The 24,632-nt window shown below is 39.4% G+C and overlaps 1 protein-coding gene across 12 annotated transcripts in view; it reads right to left on the bottom strand.

Moving 5' to 3' along the window:
• LOC101165843 (receptor-type tyrosine-protein phosphatase delta) overlaps window positions 1-24,632 on the bottom strand; it is a 496,394-nt gene that overhangs the window by 286,408 nt on the left and 185,354 nt on the right. For all 12 annotated transcript variants that reach the window (XM_078936119.1, XM_078936115.1, XM_023966324.2 and 9 more), the window contains 2 exons: window positions 9,334-9,406; window positions 4,721-4,832 (listed from right to left, as the gene is read on the bottom strand). The gene's annotated coding sequence lies outside the window, so the exon portion shown is untranslated. The remainder of the gene's footprint in view (window positions 1-4,720; window positions 4,833-9,333; window positions 9,407-24,632) is intronic.

Here is a 24,632-nt window from a genome sequence, read left to right on the forward strand (position 1 = left end):
CCCCCAAACTCTATTGCACATCATATCTACAGATAATATCCAATTTGGGCTGTGTTTTCTTGTATTAAACATTTCTGCTGGTGCAGAAACGGAGGCTGTAATTCTGCCATCTGTTGTTGAGTCTTTTAATAAATTAGCCATTCAAGCTTGTTTATTTTTCCTCCCGCCGAGCTCCAACATTTGGAGGGAAATGACACTGTAGTTAATAAACAAAGCTGAAATGGGATTTCTCAACTGTAAAGTGTATAAGGTGTCGCAATAGTAGAGGGAGCCCATCAGCCGAAAGTGCAATGTTGTGAGACCGTTTGATAGACAACAGCACAGCAGGAGAAAGAAAAGGGGAAGTGGGATTCTGCACTTCAGCGCCAAGAGACACTTTCAGTCTCTTTTTCCCCAACTGCTCCCAGTGCAAGAGACACGGGCCGCTGCACAGACAGATGGCGACGCCGTGTGCGTGCGTGCGTGCATGCGTGTGTGCTGGGCGGCGTTTTTCGTGCGTGTGGTGGGTGGTGACGGCATTCGGCTTGGTAAAAAGAGCGAGAGATGGAACGTAAGGGATATAAGAGGAGAAACTGAAAAAAAAAACTCACTTTGAGAGTGACAAAAAGAGAGGGTTGGGACTTTTTTATGCAGCCATTAATCTTTTTTTTTTAAACATTTATATATTCAACACTTAAAAGGAGTTTTGTGTTTCAGTGCGGCGGCAGAAAAAGCTCATTTGCACCGTCATGCATCTACCTGCAGAGACAGTAGCATCCGGAGGAGCTGCTAGCAGAGGCTGAAGGTGTGGGGTGATTATGCCTGGGAAGGTTCACTGTTGACAGACTGCCACCTGCAGGATCTTGGTGTCATTTCAATATAAATTGTTTTATATTCATGCGTTTGTGTTTCCCAACTGCTTAGAAAAATCGACTATCACAGCTTTTGGTGAACGTTTTCTTTCCTTTTTGTTATTACGCTCTGAAAGGGGAAAGTGTCACATTTTCATTGTTATTTGAAATAATTTAAAGAATTAAAAAATGTAAAGATAAAAAAATGAAATGATGTTGGAATAAAAATGGGATGATCTTCTAATGTAAAACACATCAGATTACTGTGCTTTGCATCGCTCAAGCTGAGGACAACAGAGAAAATGTGAGGAGGACACCATCGTATAGGCTGTCGTATAGCACCATCAAGTGGTTATGCATCATAAATAAAAATGGACGTAAAAGAGAGAAAAACATGTTTTACAAAAAATAATATTGCTTTCCAGAAAAATATACATCTATATCTGGCTTAGTAATACGCATTATTTTTCTTTTTTTGTGTTTTTTGTTTTTTTGTGGCATTAAATCATTTAAAGGTTAATGTAAAAAAAAGGCAAAATTATCAATTTTTTTACTTTGTGACTAGAAATAGTAAACCTTGGATTTTATTTGTGTTAATAAACATGTTCTGCATATTTATTTGTTTAGTTGTAGGTGGCTACAATACGTTTATGAAAAATGTCACTAATTTTGGTACTCACACGACGACTCTGCTACATATACAAAACAATTCTAAATTATATTTAAATATTTTTTTTTTTGCTTTTTTCTTTTAGTTCTTAATTTAATCTAAAAAAAAATCAGATTTATGAAAATTAATCAATTTAACTTCTAGATTTGAGTTGTTGAAAAGCGATTTAAAGTCAGACAGAATGAGCTCTAGCAGCAGGTAAAGATTTGACAGAAAGTCATGTGGGGATTATCTTTACTCGTCATTTTAATGATTCTGCCTCCTTTATTTTCTTGACGTTCTTTGGCCGCTGCTTCAGCCTGTAATTTGGTGTTTTTGTGGCTTAGCAGAGACTCATCCTGGGACAGTGCTGGCTGCTATCTGACCTGAAACAGATTTGATCCATTTTCCAATGCATATCAGACTTTTTCAGACAGGCAGTTTTCAAAAGGAATATGTCAGCAGTCTGGGGATTATGCTTTTGGCTAATCACCAAAAGGCCCAACCTGCCTAGGATTTTTTTTCTCTCCCTCTTCTGTCAGTCTGACATCGCTGCATTCCGAGCTAAAGTCCTTTTTCCCATTTAGATGCTTATTCCGATCTCCGTTTGCTCTTATTGTACGAGCACAATCATATGTATTAACTATTAACTTCACGCTCCACTGACTTATATGATTATCTAATGCAAATGAAAAGTGACTTAACAGGGACGCAAAAAAGGTGGACTAATTTCACGTCCTTGTTCTACTGATGTAGATCAAATGGGCTCATCATCATTCATCGGAATTTCCTCTTGTGTGAGGAAGCGTAGAAAGTTGATGCAATTAACTCTTTCTTCCAGACCATCCGGTTCAGCGAGCATTACCTTTCAGCCTCGCTCTCACGTGCAGAAAATCCTCTGAGCTCATCTCAAATGTGAAAACCCTTTTTTTTTTGCACCTTTTATTACCAAAAGTTTCTTTTTTTCCCCTCTGGCGTTTCGTCTTTTTATGCGGCTGAGCCTGCTGCAATGCAACCACGTCACAACATGAGACGTGAGTGTGATGGATTCCTGGTATCATGGCTAGTTATGTGCTGCAGGTCTGTAACCACGATTCCCCAGCCGCAGCTTATTGCAGCGTGAAGCTGAGCGAGATATACTCTGAGGCTGGCATGAAGCAGCTGGACTACATAATAATTTATAGGGAAAAAAAGGCCCTCCGTGTATTCACTGTGAAATATTTATACCCAACTGAATTTATTTCCTCAGCTACATCACAGCACACACTCAGGTCGGGGATTTTCTCATATCAGACCTCAGTTGACCCTTTTACATGGGAGTTTATCTCCTGTGTTTTTTTTTGACTACCGTAGCTCTTTAACCACTGACGTTATGAACACTAACATCATTTTAGTTGATTCGGAAGTGGGGAAAAAAAGCAGTCTTGCGATGATATGCAACAGTTTTTAGTAGTAAGTTCTTTGAAACCCTCCTGTTATCCTGGGGTCAATTTGACCCTATTCAATGTTTATCATACGAAAAATAATAGTTGACTTTTTTTGTTTTTTGCCTAATATTTCATGACGTTTCCTAATTTAATGGTGACAACTGATTAAGCATAAGATTATCATGATGATATATTTTCCAATGTGCTGAACACATATTGCATGCATTGGTGTTCCTCTAGGGTCAATTTGACCCCAGGTGCAGAGTTGATGCTTTTGAGTTGATACATGACAGGGGATCCACGAGAACTTTGATACTTCTCGTGGTGTGGGCATGTGGGAAACAACTTGACTTGTGAACTCCTGCTAAAATGAGGAAGCCAATGTAGGCTTGCGAGTCGATCACATCCAAGTCTTTCCAACTGCACATGTCTCCCCTCTAAAATTATCATCTCAAGTACAATATTTTCAATTGTTGGTTATATGAAGAGCTTGAATAATGACTATGTCTTCAACATGGCTGACCGTGTGACTGGTGGGACACACTCATAACCCTTGTGATATCCTAGGCACTTTAACATTGGGAGTTGGGTCATCTAGACCCACTAGAGAGTGCTCTGAACCTTTTTTCTTCAATGATTTGTGATCTTCACTGGTGTCCATGGATTACATGAAATCTTTCCACCTTTATCCACCTTTGTCATGGTTGGGAGAACACGTCAATGTAAGGGTGGGGTCATCTAAGATTGCACAAGGGTTAAGTGAGTAGAAGGACCATCATTTTCCATTTTTGGTGCTAACGTGACATGGGGGGGGGGGGGGGGGGGGGGGGGGGGCTGTCATGAGAACTTTCCCGCAACATGGGCATGAAGTTGTGTGTGAATCCACTAATTCATGATGATTGCGTAAATGTTCAAAGATTTTATGATGTGTCAAAGACCGTTTGTCATTTAGGTGTCACCGGTGACATCTCCAATGTTAAAGGTTTAAATCGTGCCGAAAAGACAAAAAAAAGGATACTCATTTAACTACAGCAGCTTGAATTTGGCTGATGGTTGTGTAGTTTTTATTTTATTTTTTATGACTTAAAAAGGTTGCTTACATGTTACTACTGTTGCAGGTAGTTCCATATCCCTTCTCAACATCTGTGATTTGTGAATGTCTAATTCCTGTGTCTTGATCCTCTTCCTTTGGATTCTAAATGTTGTTATTTGAGTGAAACTGCTTTTGTTTGTGTGTTTGTTGATTTCTCTTATTTACTAGGATTTTTCCATGTTACCAGGTTAAAGGTATTAACATGGCCTCCAGGCAAAAAAAAAAAAATGGCGACTGAATTGATTTCATTTAGTTGAAGCCAGAAAATAATCAATTTTCTATGGATGACATCACACTTACTTAGTCCAAATCCCATGTGCAGTCAATGGTTTTACAATGTAGAATTTACTCTTGCTTACAAGAGTTCTTTGAACTTCTGAAATCATAAAGATGATAGTAAAAGATGATAGTAAAAATCTGACTTCTAAGTTTGTTTTTTAAAACTTTTAAAATACTTTCAGAAAAAAAGATAATCTCCAGAAATAGTTTTCTTTTCTTTTTCTTGTTTTACAAAAGCAGCTTTTGTTATCAGCTGCTTTAAATACCAATGCTCCTTTTGCAACACTTATCTTATTGGTGTTATTTTATTGTTTCAATTTTCTTAAACAAATAAATAGCTTAGCAGCCTCAAAGGTTTAGCTGAACACAGAAGGGCTTGTCTAGGGATTGACCTACTGACTGTGTGGTCTACTGAAACCCAACACATAACGGACAAACTCACCAAGAACAAAGGCTTCTTTGTTGGGTTCAAGCAAATGCCAACATGCTGCCCGCCGCTGCAGTTTCACCTCGCCGACACACCACTTAAGTCACTGCCCCCCCTTTGACCCCACCTGGAAAGAAGAGACAACTGAGTTACATTTATGTATGTCGGAAACAAAAACGCACAGATAAGGTTCTTCACAACTTTACTGTCAACTTCTCATACAAAATCAACCAGAATAACAACAAAGACAGTAAAGAGTAGTTTAGGGTCAAGGATACATTTACGTGAGTATTCATCTGTTCAGTCGGTACATTTCTCAAAGAGGCAAAGACAAAGAGGATGTTTTAAAAACTGGTTAGATTTCTTTTATGGTAAATCTTTGATTTTTTTTTTTTTTTTTGCAAAAATAAGATTGATGAAAGCGATACATTAATTATTTAGAAATATTTTCTTTACTATTTACTTTAAGCGAATATGTGTCTCTGTACATAAATGAATGCTAATAAAAATACAATTTTGCCCATTTAGCTTAATAAAATTGAGTTGAACTTTATTTTTCTCACAGGGAGAACATCACTTATGCCATCTTAAAGTAAAAAGAAAAATTAAAGTACAATGACAGCTCATCAGATATCTGATCAAACAAAAAACTGAATAGATCAATAAATGGTTGTGCATAATAATTACATAGAGAGAGAGAGATAGAGAGAGAGAGAGATAGAGAGATAGAGAGATAGAGAGAGATAGAGAGAGATAGAGAGAGAGAGAGAGAGAGAGAGAGAGAGAGAGAGAGAGAGAGAGATAGATAGATAGATAGATAGATAGATAGATAGATAGATAGATAGATAGATAGATAGATAGATAGATAGATAGATAGATAGATAGATAGATAGATAGATAGATAGATAGATAGATAGATAGATAGATAGATAGATAGATAGACACACACACATTTGGACAGTCATGATTTATGTTTATGTAAATTGTGTTTTCATCTGTGAGAGCTGCTTGTGTTTTGCTGTCTGTATTTCCTCCTTTTTGGCACACCACCCACTCACCAGAGGGCACAAAACAGTGCCGGTCTAACATGTAAGTCATGTGAGCTCATCAAAGTCCAAATCTGCCCCCAGCAGTATAATAAATCATCACAGCTCTGTTTGAAAAAGACATGATGCCAAACATCTGAATCTAGTATGTCCATAACACAGGTGTGGTACAATCCTATGCATTTTTTTTAAATAAATATGTACATTTTTTGTAACGTTTTTCAGCTCATCTTATTGTAAGCAGGTTTTAACGAGTTGACAGAAACGTTTCTAGGTCTGTTAGAACTCTAAACCAGGTCAACTGGCACTCCAGCAAATTCTGCTTCATGCAGGAAACCAAACCTGGTCTGACAGGCCCGGGTGTGCGCAGTCTTTGGTCAAATGTGACCCGTTTAGCAAGACTCTGCAACTCTGTATTTCTATAAGGTAACTGTAAATTTCATCTAAATTTAACACCTCGGTGGTTGTTGGAATTGACATCAGAACAGCCTCAGACTGGGTGCGCGTTCTTCAAGTCTGCTGCTGTCATTAACAACTAGTGGGTTAAGTCGGTTATTTTCTGTCTTAGGTTTCCACAGGAATTGTTTACTGCTGTTATAACTAACTTATTTTCCGCACTATAAGTTGCTCCGGTATATAAGTAGCAACAGTAAAAAGCAATGCATAAATGGGGAAAAAAAATAAGTCGCACATTTGGAAGAAGTTTATTTTTTTTAAATACGAGACCAAGAACAGACAATTCATCTCGAAAGGCCAAAAATAATAACAGAATAGATAACAATAGTCCTCGAAAGTTCCAAACATTTGAAAATGTGTTAATGGAGAAGAAATGAATATTCACGGTTAGTGCCCAGAAGAAATTCTATGACACCAAGTCTTTCATGTATTGGAGCAGAGCTGTGAAAGAAAAAGCCGGGAGCAAGATTTGCACTGCTTCAATATTTGGCACCAAGCCTCTGCCAACTGTAGGTGGTGGACACGCGCTATTAAACAGCAGCAAAAAAGAGTGAACACTGGGCTAAATTCACATTTAAAATGGACGTTTGTTTCGTTTGTATCTATAACATTTGATTTGAATTTGATTTGAAATGGTTTATTTCAAGCAATCAAATGGGAATAATACACAAAAACAATACAATCATCAGTTATACATTCGTAGAATAACTAATCAAACTTAGCATAATTAGACATAAAATTAACATACCGTAATTTCCGGACTACAAGCCGCTACTTTTTTCCTGCGCTTACAGTCCTGCAGCTTATTCAGTGACGCGGCTAATTATTGGATTTTATTGGCGGCCGCCGTGTACGTATTTTTGGACACAGTGAATGGTTTGAATTCTCTAACATCAAACACAAGTCATTTGTTTTTCAACACACCTCTAAGCAGCCAAACAGCATGGACTTGACTTCAGGTCTTAGACACTTCAGTCATGGTTCAACAAAACGAAACACGCATGTCCAGCCGCATCCCAGAATCCTTTGGTGCCATTAGACCCAACGTGCACGTGATCGCCGCTACAATATGATGAAGCTTTCAAGATAAAAGCAATAGTTAAAAGCAGCGTGAAAAAATCACCAACGGGTTTGGAAATTTTATGTGTGATACCTAGATTGTCAATAAGTTAAAAAAAAATAACAAAAATAAAAACCATAACTGAGGAACTTGTGAACAGAATAGAGGTGCATACTGTTTGGCAGATGCAGATAAACTCAAAGACATGAGCCTGAGGCAAAAATGACTCCACCCACTGTGTGCTAATAAATCACACTTACACTCTGAGTCAGGAAGTGATCCGTCAGGATGACAATGTTGCCTAATTCATGCGGCTTGTACCCCAACGCGGCTTGTGTATGTATAAAATTAGTTAAACACGTGAAAATGGGTGGGTGCGGCTAATAATCGGGAGCGCTTTGTAGTCCGGAATTTACGGTACATAAACATACATTTTTTTTCTTTTTTCCCTTAAATTAAAATGATGAAAAAGAGCCACAAAACAAGTTTTCTTCACTCTGCCGCCCATTACCATTGCATAACAACTTGTGTAAGATCTTTTATTTCTGTAGTTGTGGAGCTAAAAAAAATTAGCAATATAATAAAACAAATGGATGGAATATAAAAATATTTATTTTTAATGGAAAAAATAAAAAAAACAAATAAAAAAATAAGTTAAATATAAGTCATAATTGAGTGCAAGGCGCACCCCCCAGTTAAACTGTGCAAAAAATGCAAATCATACCCCAAAAATACGGGTCCCTTAAATCTCATGAAGGAGTATGTGGGGCTTACATAGATTTACATAATAATAGCTTCATCTAATACTAGTACAATCCCAACAAAAACTTGGATTTACCTATTTGAGTCGCAAGGCTGAATGTGAGTGATGGCAAAAAAAAAGACAAAAATCAAAGCGAGGGCTGTGTTGGCCCCAAGTGCAACAGTGCATTGCTGATTTGATCTCAACATACTTTTCCTGCGAGTTTGTTTGATAAGTTCACAGGAAATCCTGCAGACATGTACAAGAATGTTCTGGTGTTGCGCTGGCTTGTGCCCAGGGAACAGTAACTCGCAGCAACACGAATGCTCCAATTACAGCTTGGCGTGCACGTCCTCTGGGGGAATCCACAGCTCTGCTCAATGATCTGAGAAACGCCGCCGTGATGGAGGGGAACTTCGCTCCAGCTCCAGAGGACACCAACTGCACTTTTAATGATCCCGCCACTGTAATGCTGATGATAATGAGACATTTTCAGACCTCCTGATTGGTGGTGGCGAAGGGGAACATTCGTGGTCAAGTGAAAATGCGAGGGGAAAAATCGGAGCCGTCCCCCGCATGAGACCAAGCAGGGGAATTTGAATGTTGGAATCGCTAACGACGTCCCTTTGACACAAAAGGTTCTTTTCAAAGATGGAGACTTTTTGGCAAAGTGACATAGCCTCCTTTATTTTTGGTTTCCCTCTAAACTAAAATCAGCTGCAGCTCTTCAGATGTTCACAAGCTGACCTAAAAATAAATAAATAAATAAGTAAAAAAGCGCTGCCAGCACCTGTCAGTCTCCATCGCAGCAACAGTAATGTGGGAGCCGACAGCAGCAGCAGTGGAGATGTCTGTACTCCAGAGGGCGCTATCGGCTTGCTTTAACCAACTTACGAGGCTGAAAGAACAATGTTCCCGCCACGAAAATTCGACTCTGGTTCTTCACATAAACTGTCAAATGGCTGAAAATGATTTGTGGGGAAAGCTGGGGATAGTGGCATTTACTGTGCTGGCTTAAAAAGAGAGGATGAAGAGGAACGGCAAAGAAAATACTGAAAGACATAAAGTGGAGAAACCATTTTTCTGTGTCAAAACTTGTATTTTTTCATGTCTGGATCTATGCTAAAATGATAAAGTCTGTTGACCCCTTATTTGATTTTCCTGTGTTCGCATACCTTTTTTTTATTCATATATTGTTCAGAGCTCTGACATTTAAACACCACAAAGTGGATTGTGGCCATTTGTGGGGTTTTATGAATGGATTGTTAGACTGAATATGTTTTTTTTTTTTTTTTGTCAACAAAAAAGGAAAAAAAATACTTACCAGTTTAAAATAAGCTGTTGCAATTGCTGCCTCAGACCAGAGCGGTGAAAGAACAGAACTCCTCTGAATTTCCCTGCAAGTAAAGAGATAAAGAGGTCAGGACCGGTTATGCTTGTTATTTTATTTTTTTTTATTTTTTATTGCAGCCAATCCAAAAGTGAACATGAAGTCTACGACACGCTGATAACATTCTATGCTGCGTTATCAGCCTATAAAAAACAAAAAAACAACTGATTTTCTGTCGTGCATAACGGGAGCTACTAAAAATAGACTCCGGCATGAATGCTGACAGTGCCTCCACCTAACTCCGAAGACAAGATGGCAGCGTGTGTTTGCGTCTGTGTGGAAATAACTGACACCTTCCAGCAGCAATGCACGAGATGAGTGCAAAAAATAAATAAATAAATTTAAAAAAAAGCATGAATATTTTTGCTGAAGAGCATACGAGGGGAAAAACGACATGACTCGATACATCCCACGTTGATATTACCAGTCCTCAGTCTCTGCCTACATAAAGCAGAGTAATGCAAACAAGGCTCTTTTTCTAATCAAATGTCATACATGTGATTGACAGCTCGCTCCTTTCTCTTATGTCCGGCGTAAAGATGAAACAAACAAAAATGATGATGGACGAGTGTTCTGATCCGGCTGTGCAATACCATGCATCTTCAAGGTGCAACCAATATGAATGTTTGACTTTTTTATTACTTATCAGACATTTCTTTTTCTACTTTGGCTGAACCCTTGAGATGCAGGAAGTGCGTGTTTACTTTGGAGATCAAAGTTTGCCGCAGCAGCACCATCTAAAAATGGTCTCCTTTCATTATGCAAGCCAACAAAGAGGAGTGCCTGCTCACGCACCCCATTCCAAGCATACTGATTAATTAGCTTGTATAATTAGCTTAATGATTTAGAGAAACATGGCCATGGCCACCCAAGAAGCTATGCTAATGGACCCCTGTCTACTGCAATTAAACTCCCCATAACTTAGCACTGGTTGTTTGGGAAGTTCGCATGACGGATGGCAAAAAAGTAGGTCCTGAAGAAATCGATGTAGCTGCTTTTGCGCTAATGAACTCCCATCTTACGCTCGTCAAATTGGAATAGGGCGCTGCAGCGCGTGCATTTGCAGCGAATGGATTTTCGAGGACATAACTGGAACGCCGGAAGCTCATGAAGTGTTCCAGTTTCCTGCTGTGAAAAGGAATTCTGGTGCAGGCGGTGGGGCACTTATGCCCTATTAGATCCGGAACGTGATGCATGATCCTGCGAGTGTGAAAATGGGCTTTTTTTTTAGTGCCACACTGAGCAAGTTTACCACCCTGACGTCATCTATAATATTTTGCCATTCTGAGCATGCGACTGCCAGTTATGGGATGATAGCTGGCTCCCTGCGTGAACACACACTGTAGGGAGAGTGAGTTAGGACGTGGACTGGAGGACTTTACAGTCTCCATTAAATATGAGGCAGGCCCGACAGTATTTCTGCACCCTGACAGTAGCATCAGCATTCCTGGCTGCACGTCAGTCATAAATCGTTCATTTATGAAAAGTAACCAACAGAGACACCACCCTGACTCATAAAACTACCAGGATGTTGAGATGAGGGTGAAGATGGGACCTATCCAAATGCAAGCCAAGTGGGAGTAGTTTGGATAAAAATATGAAGCATTATGTGCTTTTTTTTTTTTTTTTAACGCACTGACTGACTGTTGGGAGGATCTCAGTCAGTTATCGGTAGCACATAACTCACTGCTAACTTTACTGCTGACTAAGTATAGGAATAATGGCCTCCCATTACATGGAAACAAACCTCAGGGGATAGGAGGACAGTGAACGGATGATTCCATTTTTATTTTATGGGTTATGCAGGGCTACTGTTAAGGAATGTTTGAGTACCCATTTAAAGTTTAATGCAATGTTTTTTTGAACATAATGTGATTTTATTCAATTTTCCATCTTTTTTTGTGCTCTTTGCTCCGCTTTTCACATCTCCTTCTTATCCTTGTGTGCTTTGAAGCAGTAAATCAAATCTTTTTAATTTTTTTCTTTCTATAAAAAAAAAAGGTTGCAACTGATGAGTATGAGCCAAAACTTCAAATGATTACTTTGTTAGGTGTCAACTAAAACTTTTTTCCCCCTTTCAAATAGGTTCATTTGGAAAGAATAGATACTGTTCATTTCTCTCAGAATTAACACTCTCTGGGCTTGCATACGCTCACTCATGTTTAAGTTTATCTGCAGATTAAATACTTCAGAAAATACTCTCATTGGCTATAAGTAACATTAGATTTAGTGCCATGCGCTTCCAGTCAAATTTATGGAAACACTGAAGGGACCGTCTTTTTATTTGTCATTGTAACTAATGTTTTTATGGTGTGGTATGTATAAGTAATGTTTTTATCTTGGTATTTATTCTTATCCTTTTTAATTTATTTATTTTTTATTAGCTATATACAGTACTGTACCTCAACTTTATGGAGTCCTATACTGTTCAAAATTAAATAAATAAATATTTAATTAAATAAATAAATATGAACTCATGCAAATACACAATCAACCAATAAATCTCTCAGAAATATCTAAAAAGATCATGAAATTGTGAAAAACCTGCACACCCATTTTAAATTAGCCATTATATTATTCAATATATTTCATTTTTCTTTAAAAACCTGTTCATTATTTTAAAACAGCATGTTAAAATATTCATTTTATTCATGCGGAATATTATTATAATTCTACGTCTTTTTTCAGAACCTTGGATTTCACAATCAATATTTTCCAAAGTAACTTTGTTTTTATTTCATGTTGCTGTTTTTCACAATGGCTGATTTATTTCATGAAGAGCTTTTTCAGGAGAATGTCTCTGTCTGTCAATCTAACTTGACAAGGCGGAGACATTTTTGTGATTGGTTACTCCTTTACTCAGACATGAGCAGCAGCACCCCGACTACATCGATCGAAGATGCTTCAGCGAACGTGACGGCGCAATGCACACTCCTCAACACTAGGGGGAGTATGCACCTCAATACATCCACAGTGTTACCAGAAATTGGGCAGTTTTTGTTCTAAATGTTTTAAATAAAGAGATTCTCAGAAATGCTTTCTTAAGCTTACATTTCACCATTTCCATTATGTAGGACTTTGACAAAATGTGATCTCGATGTAAGTTGCATTTAGAAAAAAAAAGTTAAGACAAGAGAAACTTTCAAAAGGCAGTTTGAGAAGATTGGGTTTGCTGTATCCACATCAGCAAATGCTGTCACCCCTTTGCGTGAAAGTCTGTTCACTGAAACTACGTCAGAAGGATGAGTCATTACGATCCTCTGCTTTCCCAGACAAACTTATTATTACTGCAGAGTTTTGATGACAGGCGCGCTTGGCGTCTTTCTTTATTTGTTGCCAGCAGGTGTGACGCTCTACTTTTTATTTTTATTTTTTTTTCTGTGCCAGCTAAACATCACAGCCTGGAATGTGACACCATTGTGTCAAAAACTCGTCAGCCGTGGCACGTCGAGCCCAAACAAGCAGCTAAAAATGAAACATTTGGAAAGTGATCCGCCTTTTGACTTGTTCCCTCTGCGTTCACGCCTACTCCTGCGTTAAAAGCAGCTATGACTGTCACACAGCGGGTTGGATTGAGAAAAGATGGATTTGTTTCCTGTCAGAATGCTTTCCTAATCTGGGCAGGTTTTGGTCCTATCGTCATCTGATTTTGATTCCCTTGATAAACTGTGACAAGTTTCTGCTTTGTCCGAATTCTATTCAGTGCATAACGATAGACGTAAGTTAACTGTTGTTAGTCATCGTTCGTTGAAAATGGCAACATGTCCATTAATGTGATGAATAGCTAAAGAAACGGATGACATCTCTGTCCCTCATCCTCTGGTAAATGCTGCTAATTAGCCGAGTTTTCCATCATTCCGCAGTGTTTCCGTCACGCAGAAACCCCTCCTTCCCCAAGCCCATCGTAATATTCTTAGTATGCATAATGTTAACGTTCAAATCTGTCATCAACAGCATCAGCGTGCTGTCGGGGCAAAAGAGAGAGTTTCATGGATAAAGAAGGCAAAGGATATGGGACAAAAGGCTTTAAAATCTAATAAAGTTGAGAATGAAACATAGGGGGAAGATTGTGACGAAAAAGAGAAAGATTGTCAGAGGAGGAAGAGGAGGGAGGGTAAGACACAAAGACTGGGATGAAGTCCCGTCTGGCGTTTGGTGCTGGTAGGAAACTCTACGCCACTACGCACCGCCAGTATGCTTTTTTTTCCCCGACTTTGAAAGAAGATAGCATTGATCATCCTCTTAAAAGACTGCTTTTCCTGTCACCGTATCACCTCGCGTCATTCAGATGACTGGTGGAGTTGCCTTAAAAGGTTTCTCTAATGTCTGCGAGCCGTTAGATCGGCCTCTACATTCCGTCTCCCGCTTCATTCAGTGCGACTGCTGACAAACCCTAAGAAGTGTCAGTCACATCGATTTTCATCAGCCTGCTCCGTTTCCAGTTCAGTTTTAATGAAAGGGGATAGAATGTACTAACAAGTGCAGCACATTCTGCCCCATCCAAGGTCATATTTTCATGGACTGCGGTTCTTTGTAACTACAATCACGCGCTCATCAATCAAACGCCAGGTAATGCTGTTAGATTCATTGCCTCCGTGACAAATATTCTCTTCCTATTGTCCTGAAGCGCGACTTATCTGATGCTCCCACCTCTGGGTTTGCCCCCAGGAGGTTCCGCCTCTCGAGTACCGCGAGGAAGAATAAAGAAAATAGATTTAGTTCCGTGGATCGTTCACATGTCCGCCGCTATAAATACAGTTGTCGCGGCATAAATCTTTTGGAAAGTTTGCTCTGTCTTGTGCTTCTGGTTATTGGCCAACCAGGGATCAATTTATCACTTCTGAGGACAAAAAACACAGACGTTTGGGAATTTGTTCCTATCACTTTGATTTATGGAGTCAAGGAACAGTCAGGATATTTTTTTGGGTCATGTAAAAATCTTCTCAGCACCCTCTTCCAATACACGTTTATCATAGCTTAATGAGTGGATGCATTCGTCAAACTTAAAAGACGCAGCAAAAGGATTGCAATTCCAAAACGAGGTTCGACATATGAAACTCTTATGCAGTTCTGCCCTTTTACCACTAGTCTGTGCCATTGGTCCAGGAAATCTTCCAATCTTCTGACCTATTTTTTCCTCATCTTGAGAGCTGCCCCACCTCACCTGAGTAAAGTGTCCACCCTGCTCCGTGAAGGAGGTGTCGGGGGGCCAACACCCCCGATTTGTAACCGTCTTCAAGTAAAACGAGCTGAGAACAAAAGACTTGGAAAATAAAAGGGCAGCTCAAATATGAATGGAGAGTACAGGAAAAACAACACTTTACTTAATTTGAATTCACTCTAAACTTCTACGATTTCCTCTAAAAATCCCTCTTAAAAATCCTTTTATAGGTGTTTTTTTACTATTCAAATTTTTCACTTTATTACTTGGAGCTCCATCCATTCTCCTTTAACTAAACGCTTGTGCAGGCTCCACTTCACAACTCACTTCCTGCTGTCTTGGCTCTGGTCCACACTCATCGCTCCACATAACAAATGAGCCTGAATAAGCCAGCAGATTCCTCCGACACCAACCTAAGAGCACTTTCACATCTTTGTCATCTTCCTCTCCTTTCAAGTCCTCTCTTTCATTTTCCCTGCCCCGTTTAGGCACCTTATAGCCTCTCTGGCGGCAAAGAGCACTTGCACAACTCGACGTTTGCTGAGTGGGCAGCAGCGAGTGGAGGAGGAAAGAAAAGGAAAATAAAAAAATAAAAAAAAGCTGAGAAGGAGGAGTGAGGTAAAGAGTTATCTAACAGGATTAAAGGAGAACAATGGAATGGTGAGCACTTAAAATACTCATGACATGAACTCTCCTGCTAAAGGAGGGACTGAGTAACAATGGTTGAATCCCTCTTGAGACTCCTCATCCGTCCATAATATAATCCATCCTTCCTCTTCCTCTTCAAATGTTACTTTTGCTCTCACATTCGCCCCTCCACCTTCTTCAAATGGCCTCATTTTCATTTGGATAATTGATGACGCTTAGAGGTGAATTTATGCAATTAACAAATCAAAAAAGCAAAGCTTGACATGAAATGACTAGACCATGCTAAATGTGATGCCTTAGTCACAACGGCGCTTCCGGGTGGATGCGGGCGAAAAAGGAGAAAACCTGTAAGGAGCAGGCAGGTGGCCCGCACAAAAAGACCGTAGACCGCTCAGTGAACCCAAAGAGATAATGTTCATGCGCATTATTTTCTGTGGGCACGCTGTGATCGACAGGTCATAGTGAACGCTTGAAAAAGACATAAGAAAATCCTTTTATTCCTCCCGTGTTGTTGCAGCGGTACAGATTGAAATAATAGAGCAGGATATTTAAAAAAAAAAAGAAAGGTATATTTAAAAAACATACAGAAAGAATTGCCCCAGGGGTGATAATAATATAGGACTTAAAAATTGCACAAAATATTTTAGAGTGGCACAGATTAAACGTTAAGTAAGGGTGAAGTAGATGAGATAGATTTTTACAACTCTCCCAAACCCTGTGCACTCCGCAAAGTTAGTGCTGTTCTTGTGAGCCTATGGTGCTCACACTGGACAAGCAGGGCGGGGCTTCTTCCTCTTTTTCTTTTACTCTTTACTAGCGCATGTGCTTCTATTGCTAAAGAAGGCTAAGTGTGAAATATTCAACCAATGCAAATCTCGCAAATTGTGCTCCAGGCTTTTTCTCTCACAGCTCTATTTGACATATTCAGCAATACATGATTTAATTTTCAAATTGGTTGGCACTTCCAGGAATTAAAAAGGGCGCCATCCCTACGTCACTACAAAATTCAAGTCCTTAATTGGTCAAACTTTGACCTAGTTTACCTTTCAAAGTGCTTTCAACATCAGTTTGTTTTCTTGGTAGAACCAGAAAAACTCAAGCGTGAACTTGAGGGTTGTGAATGCAAAAACCTGAATCGCATGTTTACATTGACTCTTATTGGAAGAAGTTGCTTGAATGTCAACTTAACTTTAGAATTGAGGAAATTAGACAACCTTAGCGTAGTTTGTGCGGGCATCCTATGCACACTTATGTATCATGTGCACACCCTGTGCGTGATTAGTCGGCCGGCGCACACACCTTACCAATGACTAGAGTGTGGCGTGGGGCACCGTACGACAGCATCACGTACGTCATAAGTGCGTGTAACTTACATCATCCTTACAAATACTTCACTATACATTAGGGCTGCACCTATGAGGAAAACTTGCGAAATGCGATATCAGTGATCAATATTACGATGACGATATAACTTGAGATAAATTAACAAATAGCAAAAACAAAACAAAAAAATTCCATTTCACTGCCAAAGTTGAATTTAAATAAAACTCAAAATACCTTTAAATATTCACCAAATGACCGTCGTGTAATTATGAGGACAACATGTAACATAAAAGCTCCATCCCGTCGATCAACAACGTGAAGGGCTCCAACTGATTGGTTAAATGCATAAAGAGATTTATTCAATTCATTAAATAGTTCAAGTTGCCATAAGATGGTTTTAGTACATTTAAGGTTTGTACTAAGGTATACTAAGGTTGCGATATGGATATTTCACAGCTTGAAATCGCGATAACGATAAATTTGCGATTAATTGTGCAGGCCTACTGTACACTTACCACATACGCGACCATTGCACTTCTGTTTTCATTAAGGTGACCACATAAGCCACAAGGGAACTGCAAGACACACACCTACGCTCACTTTAAGATGTGGCTGCTCCTCTCTACACCCCTCCATGGAGCAGACAACCCCAAAAAAACCCAGCACCCGTACTGGTAAACCCCCCATACGTGTCCATGTGACTAAGGCATATAATAGCAGAAATGCTGCTCTGAACTTCACCGCACGGACATACCTAGGTCCCCTTAACGTTTCAAGTTGATTTGACTTCTTTTTGTCCTGAAAATTGGTTGCATTTCAATTGGAATTTAATGCTGCAACCTTTTGTTAATACACTTTTTGCATATAGGCTCCGCTTATCTGTGCTTTAGGTCTCTGGGGTGCCCCCTTTTTTGTTATTTTTAATGCAAACCTGTGATGGCAATGAGACAGAAACTCCTCAACCTTTTGTAAATAGGCCACCGTTTGAATATTTCACACCCAGCTCGGGCTTGTTTTCATTTTGATTCCTTCACACCATCGCAGCTCCCAAAATGGAGACAGGAATACCTTTATATATATATATATATATATATATATATAAATTTCAAAGGGAGGCAGGGAGTGTGCCTACTTTCCCGTGTGTTTTTTTTTTTCCTTTCAAAGGTATCATGTCCCTGATCGTTATGTAAGGCATGAATTTTAATGACGAGAAGATCATGGCAGCGTGCATAAAAAATAATGACAACTTGGGCCGCTTGGTAAATTGACTGAGAGATTTTAGCTTTTGGTGCTGACTCTCCAAAGAGAGGACTTAGGGGGCTTTGGGGATTTGACTGTTGGAAGATAAAGGCGGCCGTACACTGGGAATTTGTGTGTGTGCATCATTTCTCAGCTCTGTGCCAAAGGAAAAAAAAAGAGCAATGAGCTGAGAGAGGAAAATAAATAAATAGGACGAGGGAATAACTTACATGTATTATCCATTGTTAAAGATGAGGTGAAAAAATGGGGACATGGAGGGAGACTCTGGAAAGGAGGGTTCAGAAACGTCAAAGTGACCAGCAGACATATTTTGTCTGATGAGTCCGACAATGCTGGAAGTTTAGAAACATTCAAAGAAGAGATGAAGAACGAGAAAAAAAAGGGGTGGAAATCAACAGAATCTCCTGTTTTTCCCAAAGATGTACTTGGAGTGCCTGTTAGCAAGGCTCTCCAGCAGTGCCGCCGCTGGCTCTCATATGCTGCAAGTCTGATTGAACACGGCCTTCATCTATCTGCAAACACTTCACAAGGATGTTCCAGGGAACAAGAATTCATTCAAATATCTAAAGTGGCAATGTAATATGCTAAGGAGGTTTTCAACGTGAAAACTGCCAACAACTAGGAGGAAAAGGGGAAAGATTTTGTCCAGAAGTGCAATCATGACAACGAAATATTGAATTTTCTGCACTATAAGGTGTATTAAGCAAGACAAAAAACAAAAATCAGAGATAAATCCATCATTCAGTCTAACTTTATTGACTGTGTCCACAGAAACTCGCTTTGATACGTGCTACATGTTAGCGTATTAGCAATACCTGTAACTCTTAACCTTCTTTGCAACATGTGGAAGAAATAAACACCAAAACCAAACGTCACTGTGACTACGCAAATGTTGCATTCACACCAGACATCAAATTCACATATGCCGCCTCTCTTTTGACGCAAGTCAAATTTACCAAGTATAAATGAGGAGGGAATGAATAATGGACATACATTCTAAGCTCTTTGAGCGTCTGGAAAAGCGGAGAAATATCCAATCCATTTTTATCATTATTATTGCCATGGAGAAACGGCCAATGTTTTTCTTGACTTTATTCGTTGCCGCATCATGGAAAACGTGGATGATGTCAAGCGAGTAGCTTGGGTTTATCTGTTTTGGAGAGCTCTACAGAGAAGCCGACAAGCACGTCGCCGTGTCTGGGTTCACCAGATCATTCAGTCTCTCCTGGTGCACTGTCCTGAACTCTAGAGCTACACTTGAGGGCCGTTTTAAACGTTACTTATGTTTGTCTGTGCTCCAGTTTGAGCATTAACCAGAGAGAGAAAAATAAAACTGGATGATCTTTTTTAAAATATTCCCTTGATGAAAATAAGAAAAACATTATAGGTTCATGAAGCTGGAATGCCCGCTATGAAGGCTCTCCGTCTGCCAGGCAGCCAACCGCCGGCGGGCCAGCACAGCGAGCTCTGCTGCCCAGGGACCGGCAGCCTGGGCTGTGGTGCGCGCTTGCTCTGCCAGACACTGGGCAGCGGAGCTCGCTATGCGTGCACTGGGCGGCTGGCTAACATAGCTTGTGACAGGCTGGCGAACCGTCCACGGTGTAACCGGGGTTTTATCCGGCAACTATGCGGGTTAAGAAAATGGATCGATGTTTAGGACAAAAAAATCCCTGCATCGAGTGGTCATATTGGATATTTTTTTCAACTCTTTGATCTAGTGGTGAAAACATCTCGTGGCAAAAGCTGAGTCCTAATTGATTGAGGCATTGCGTCCACCTCGCCGTGCCGCAGGACCTCAGATTGTGTCTGTACATTGACTTAACATTGAAACTCAACATCCGTTAACGTAGCATAACTCCCAACCTTGTTAGTAACATGACAGACAAAACATAGTCAAACACCTATACAAGTTTGCCACATCAGAATTGTTAGCATATTCACAATTCCTGCAACTCCCAACCTTGTTAGCAACACGTAAAAAAACAGAAAGATGACTGAGACAAAAGAGGGAAATATAAGTCCACCAGTCAGCCGTTATCAAATGCGTTTACAGTCATTCTAGAACTTGTTTTCGACACAGTACAGCCTCGTTAGCATATTTACACCTTGTTCCAAACACACACAAAAAAACATGCTGATAACACGAAAACAAATGTTACTGTCACTACTTCAGACCGATTTAGTAACACGTATAAAAAACACAGTCCGACTACGCAACACCAAAGAAGCGTAGCATAGTCAGAAGCGTTAGCATATTTACAATATCTGTAACTCCCAACATTGCTTGCAACACGTAAAAAAACAGCTAAAACAAACGCTAATGGGTCTAGGCTAACTCCCAAAAGAAAGAAAAACAGTCCGACACCACTGTGTGTTCGACATTCGTAAGCACAACCAGAATGAATCCGTACATAAGGGACTCCTTTTGGAAACATCATCAAGAATTTTAGGTGTGCCTTATAGTGCGGAAAAGACGGTACTTAACAGGCAAAATGTTAAAGAAAGTTCTTTTTCTTCTTAGAAAGCAGTGGAGAAATTAAGGGACAAGGCAGGCAGAGCGAGGATGAGGGCAGGTAATACAACTTGAAGTGTAATCTGAGAAGAAGAAGGTAAGTAGGATGGATGATTTTTAGGGTGTTGATATGGATGAGGTTGGGGGGGGACGGAGGGATGGTATGGGGGGGGGGCTATTATATAGAGGAGAATCTGCAAAGTGGAGATAGCTGCTCCTCAGCTCATCTAGGAATCCCTGAAAATGAGGAAAAAAAGAGCTGAGATAGACTAAAGGCAAATGATGAGAGCAGAAAAAAGAAATGTGGGGCAGAAAAGCCAAAGAACAGGGACAGATTCAGAAAATATGGCCAGAAAAAAAAGCCACGGAAGGGGAGACATTTCCAATCCCAAAGAATCGCATCTGAGCACATTTATCTACCAAAGTGCAGACAGTACAATATTGCTGCTGGCACTAAAAGCAGCCCGAATCATCAATAAATGAAATCAGATGCAGGTAAACACAACAACGTTTCAAACGCAGAGGTTTCGGCTCTGCATCTGCGGCTGTGCACAGCGCTTCTCATTATATGTCAGTTATTAACGCTGCGTCCGTTTGAACGTCTAATTAATGTTCATAGCCAAACCTGATGAAAAAGCGTGATGGGGGATTAGCTGGATAACAAATGCTCTGACCGGCATAACTTTGCCTCTTTGATGCTGTTGCAGGGGAAGGGAGAGTCAGTTACATCTTCTCTTTAGTTTCCTGTTCTCCTACCCACGTGCCTCGGTTCTCTCGTCTTCTCCCTCCTTAGCTGCTGAGTACTACAATTCCATTCTGCTGATGAAGGAGGGAATCAATCCAAGGCTTTTTGTTCTTTTATTTTTTCGTATGAAAGCACAAATTTACATTTTCTTTTGGATAAAAAAAAGAAGAAACACACAAAAAAGCAGAATTTCCAAATTTAATAAAACACAAATGTGTTGTCTTAAGAACAACATGACCAATCTATAACCTACTTTCTATAACATTTCTAGTAATAAAAAAAAACATTTGCCAGAACTAAATGTTCCATTCAGTGATGTATTTGTTACTTCATTTTATTTTATTTATTTAATTTAATTTTTACAGTCACACTCCAATTATTTATTTTAACTGTGTTCCCACATGTCTTTTTTTTAGTAAAACCATGTTGTTTTTAGTCAAAATAATAAAAAAAAAAAAACGTAGCTGCTTTCTAAGACATAGTTTCTGCAGAGCGGAAGTAGTCCAGCTAGTTCATCCCTTTGTTTTCGATCTCTCCTGCTAGCGTACAGGCCCTCATACACGCAATCTAACATTACTGGTGCAAAAACAAGAAGGCGAGCAATATTGGAGCTGACTCGACGTACAGTTTTCAGCCACAACCCAGTCTCATCCTAAAATGTGTAGTAGCTACGTTTGTCCACATGGAAATACGTGAGAGTTTCACAAAAACGCCCCCTAAATTGTGAGATGGATACACTTCATGTTCCTATTCATTTTCTATGACAACCCAGTATCCAGCTCAGATGATTACAATGAAGACGTACATGGATTGGATGAATCAGAATGGAGCAGAACAGGGAGCTTCTGGCTTGCCATAGTAGCATCTATGTCACTTCTACAAGCTTTTTTAATCAGCACTTCTTTTTGACAGTTCCGGTTTAACAATTTGAATAAAGAAATACTCAGAAATGCAGTTTTAATCTTAATTTGCTTTATAAATGACCTCCATCATCAGAAAAACAACCAAAACTCTTCAGTTTCTTAGCTTATTTCTTCATTATTTTTGCTGAATTCCTCAAACAGGCACTAAAAGTTTGGTTCCTTTGTGCTAGAGCCAGTGTTGATCCATTTTTGTATATTTCTTCTAAAAAAAAAATAAATAAAAAAAAGCCCTGTTTATGTGTTACATTTTAGTGCTAATCATTGCTAGGACTTGATTCCCACCATATAAACAACCCTGCAAGGCCGCGTAAGCTGTTGCATAAATGACACGACCCTCAAAAACCAGGATATGAATGAAGAACTTTGTAATTTGAGACTTTTTTAGGGATTTTTATCGAAAGCTGTATCACTTATTTTCATATTGGACAAACAAAAAAGGATCCGGATAACAACAGAGGCCCGTTTTTGATTGAATAAAAGTTCATCGTATCCATCAGAAACGTGTGCTGCTCTGACAGGTTTCAAAAGGCCATCAGTGACATCATAAAGATGCTCCATGCTCCTCTAAAACCATTCACTTTTTGAAAGAGCGTGACAAACTTCATTTATACTCTGGTTGCTGACATTTTCTAATGGCTCCTTTGCCACGACACATTCTCAGAGGAAAATGACAGGAGCAGCAATAACCAGTCGTGGCACAGCAGCTACTTTTGACAGAATGTGGGGTGAGACCCAAATCTCTTTTTGTTCCACAAACATTAGAATCCCAAATTGATTATCATCATCATCGGGATCAGCTTTTGTGTCAAGACGTTTATTTTTTACTTTGAGCTGTAAAACTAAAGCGTATGGAGAAGCCAGATTAAACAGAGAGTAAGCAGGAAATCACTAATGATCAAAAATTCATTCTAAACTTAACTTTGGTAAAATTCGAACTTTCAGAGTCAAAGAATGTTTGAAACCATAATTAGTGCAAAACAAATCAATATTTTAGTACTCAGAAAATGAATATTGTCCAGGACAAGCTTTTTTAGAGAGTAAATTTCCTCAAATCAAAATGAACTATCATGAAATTCAGTTCTATCGTTTGTGTGATGTACGCTAGGCCTGCACAATAAATCGCAAATTTATTGATATCGCAACATCAAGTTGTGCAAAATATCGCAAAATAAGCAGAAAATCGCAATTAAAGGTCACTTTAAATGTGCTAAAACAATCTTATGGCAGCTTGAAGTATTTAGTGAATCAGATGAATTCATTTATGCATTTGACCAATCGGAAGAAGCCCTTTGATATTAGATGCCCGCCTCCAATATAGACTGGTTTCATTTGGAGTATATATATATATAAGGTACTTTGACTCTTTTTTAAACTGCAGTGAAATGGAATTTAGGTTTTTGGTTGTTTTCTTATTTGTTCATATATTGCCAGTTATATCGTCATCGCAGTATTGATCACTGATATCGCATATTGCAAGTTTTCCTCATATCGCGCAGCCCTAATCCGCTGATAAACAAATAAGCTGCTGATATCATACTAAACCGATGAACAGTTTAGCTTTAGTCAGATGCATCCCAGTGGGGAATAGCCAGGTTTTTGGGTTGTCCGGGCTTGTGGAGGATCGTAGGGAGGAGTGACCACATCTTGAGTGGGGCGCAGGGGTTTTTTTGGAGTCCCTCAAGAGATTGTACCACTGACGTCTGTGTGGTCACTGTTCGTGACATATTTGTAAGCCTAATGTAAGTTGTACACACTTATGGCGTACGTACACACTTGAGTCTGACTCGAGTCCAAGTCGAGCAATCAATTTTCTTTTTTCAATACAGCAGTTTTCATATAAAATGTAACACAAAGTCATGTGGCTTGAGTCCACATCTCTGGTAAAAGTGTTTGCTATGACCCGGCTCTCGCAGCATGTCCACAGAAAAAATGTGCATGAACATTTTGGCTCTACCGTCTTACTGACTGGTCTACTTTTGTGTGGGCATGACTTCTTCAGGTTCGTCTATATTTCGCCTGCGCAGCCCATATGCACCCGCAGGGGCTTTTGTGACTAAGGCTTTAATGAAGAGACCAAAAAGGACCAGGAAACAGTCGAAACAAACCCTCAGCATTAAAGGTCTAACACAAGAAACGAGGGATCAGTGAGACATGAGAAACGAGTGGCTTCCTGACAGATCAGAAGATAATCTTGTTAGTCATCATTGCACCATTTTCCTTTCACACAGAGAGCTTTGCCAAAGGAGGCTATTAACACAAAACATGAGTTTCCAGTTGTTGCACATGACAGCAGATCGTTGGTGATATTGACAGCCACTGAGTGGGAGTTATTAACCTCAGCAGATGCTTGAAATGGTTCAAGAGTGACATTTATCTGATGGGAGGTCATCACAGTGCAGCACATCACCCCCCTACTTCCCATGCCATTATTCTCCCATTAGGCTCTGATTTTAAAAGGTAAAAATTGCTTTTTTTTTCTCCCCACTTGGGTACAATTTGCATTTCTGACACTTAGAATAAAAACTCAGTTTAAAAAAAAAACTTCTTATTTTTCCCTTTTAATTAAACATTTTTTTCATGTATACTTTTTGACTAGATTAAGGTAATGCAAAATCTATTTAGAAATTCTGAAATTTAAGAAAATTTGGGCCAAGCTTTAAA

Source organism: Oryzias latipes, chromosome 18, assembly GCF_053564925.1.
Source record: "Oryzias latipes strain Hd-rR chromosome 18, Olatipes_Hd-rR_3.1".
Lineage (NCBI taxonomy): Eukaryota > Metazoa > Chordata > Actinopteri > Beloniformes > Adrianichthyidae > Oryzias > Oryzias latipes.